This window comes from Lepidochelys olivacea, assembly GCF_965140295.1.
Source record: "Lepidochelys olivacea isolate rLepOli2 genome assembly, chromosome: 7".
In the NCBI taxonomy this organism is placed as follows: Eukaryota; Metazoa; Chordata; order Testudines; family Cheloniidae; genus Lepidochelys; species Lepidochelys olivacea.
This window is the reverse complement of record NC_140417.1, coordinates 85647005-85649778: the sequence shown is the minus strand read 5'-3', so window position 1 is coordinate 85649778 and position 2774 is coordinate 85647005.

Here is a 2774-nt window from a genome sequence, read left to right as displayed (position 1 = left end):
TTGCTGGGGAAGAGGCTGTTATAGACAATGAAAATATTTCATTGATTCTAGGGCTATTCAGGGGAGAGAATTTCCCTGTAACATACACATGGCCCTTTCTGTTCTTTTCCAACCATGTGGATTTCTTAAAGAGTCACCTATGCTCCTCCCTAAAAATAAAATTCCCAAATCCCAATGGGCTTTTTGACAAAGTGTTGTTTTCCTAGAACTAATCAACTAATGTCTAGTCTTACAAATCAATATATCTTAGTAGCCGCTTGAAAAGAGTTTTTTGATTTTGTGCCATACAGTACTTTCAGAAGGGATGTGTAGGGGCCTGTGAGTAAGGGAATTTATGCTGCTTGATCAGATATACTGGTATAGCACAGTGTTTGCTAAGGTGGTACAGAATTCATACTTTTGTTGCTATACATATACTGTGGCTGAGTGTGATTAATGGCTTCATTTAGCAGCAGCGTACCATTTAGAGAGTCTGTCCATATTTACACTTTTCTAACCGTTTATTTGATTGATTGATTGATTGATTTTTTAGGAGTTTATAACTCCACTGTTTAAATTTGTCTTGCTGACACTGGGAAATACGGCTTTTTTATTATTTTTTACACAGATGTAATCGAAGTTGCTATTTTTGCCCTTCACCTAACTTTAAAGAAATAATTTGGCTTCATTTCTCTGTTTTTTGTATTTTTTTAAACTGAAATGATAGTCTGTTAGTCACTGATGGACTAGAGCTTTTGGGCGCTGCAAGGATCTTAGAGCAGAGCATGCTTCTATAGATCACGTGTAGTACAATACCTTAGTAACTAGGGACGGTTTATCTCTGAATGTCCTGGAGTCTGTGGTTCAAGTCAACACCTTTCTTTTTTCCCTTTCTTCTAAATCTTCATGTATAGCAGCATCTGCCATCAAGTTGTAATACATACAAAATCTCATAATTGCTTTCTGGACACTTATTTGGGAATCATAGTCAGTCTGAGAGATCAGTTGACAATATGTCTCCTTTCAGTGGTTTGGTGGGGTAGGAGATCAGTGTTAGAAGAGCGTCCATTCTTCAATAAAACTACATCCCTTTGTGTATGAATAACGCTGAGAATTTTTTCTTGAGTTAATAATAATTTCTTCACACAATGCACAGTCAACCTGTGGAACTCCTTGTCAGAGGATGTTGTGAAGGTCAAGACTATAACAGGGTTCAAAAAAGAATTAGATAAATTCATGGAGGATAGGTCCATAAATGGCTATTGGCCAGGATGGGCAGGTTTGGTGTCTTTAGCTTCTGTTTGCCGGAAGCTGGGAATGGGCAACAAGAAGTGGATCACTTGATGATTTCCCGTTCTGTTCATTCCCTCTGGGGCACCTGGTATTGGTCTCTGTCAGAAGACAGGATACTGGGCTAGATGGAAATTTGTTCTGACCCAGTATGGCCGTTCTTATGTTCTGTTTATAACCAAGCACTGTGAGGGGAGGGAAAAGATCCCTTGGTCAGTTCAGGCTACTTTGCAGTGTTCTGGTGTCACAAAGCAGCCTTAAACTCGTTCAGTTGGCCTGGGAAGATGCTACCAGCTCAGGGGCTTCGTCCATTGGTGAAGGCAGTTGTAGTGGATCCTATGGCACCTTCACTCAGGGTTGCCCTGCATAGGGATAATGACTGGATTGCCATTGCATGTTATTGATCCTAAGGTGCCAGAATTATCTATGAGGTCCATAGGCAGTTGAATATCAAATACAGTACACTGTTCTTCTCATTCCTGTGGCACTTTGTGATTTAACTTTATACCAGTGTATTTAGTAATGGATAGAAAAATATATTGACACTCATCATCATCATCATTTTGAGTCCTGCTTTTAGTTTTTAATCACATATCTAAAAGAACACAGAATTAGAGTCCAGAGAAGGACAATACACTGATTAGAGGCACAGGAGAAAAGAATTGCATACTCTGTAGTTAGTAATAACACTCATATAGCACTTTTCATCTTCAAAGTGCTGTGCAAATATTAATGAATTAATCCTCACAACAGCTATTGAGATATGGAGGTTTATCCCATTTTACAGACAGTGAAACTGAGAAAGGGAAATTAAGTGATCTGCCCAAGACCAAAGAGGGAGTCTGTGTTAAAGCCAGAATTGCATTCAGGAGTTTATGGTTCCTTACTAGACCAAACCTGTTCCTGAGATACTAGGATTGTTTGTTTAGTTTGAAAAGAGGAGGAGGAAGCAGCTATATGACACAGGTATATCAAATAATGACTAATGTAGACTCAAGCAAAGAACTTCCTTGATCTATGCGTTAATAATGAATGAGTTGTAGCACAGTTGTTCACTGTAGAATAGGCACTCTCACCTAAACAGAATACGTTGTGGTGTGCAAAACAATAAAAAGGAGGCAAATAAATACAACCCCTGGAGAAGGAAAAGTCAGTTAATTTAAAAAAGTCTTTAATTGTCTGAGAGGGAGAAGCATCTTTAAGAATGATGGGCTACATTCCACCCAAAAGGCATCTCATTTGCTTGTTTGCAATGAAGGAACCTGTGTGCTGGGGACAGTTAATACCCATGGGAGGCTTGCTCACTCTACCTGAACAGAACAGAATGCTCCTATAAGTAAGCAAGTAACTGCTTTCCTCCGAGGGCATGCGCACACATACAGACATTCATATTTTGTATTCAAAGTTCTTGGCTCAGGTTCACTAGCAGCTGGTGCTAGCCATTTATCTCCCTGCCTGTGTCACAGAGCTGGAGGAGACTGAGCTAGCACTGCTGCCCACGGGGC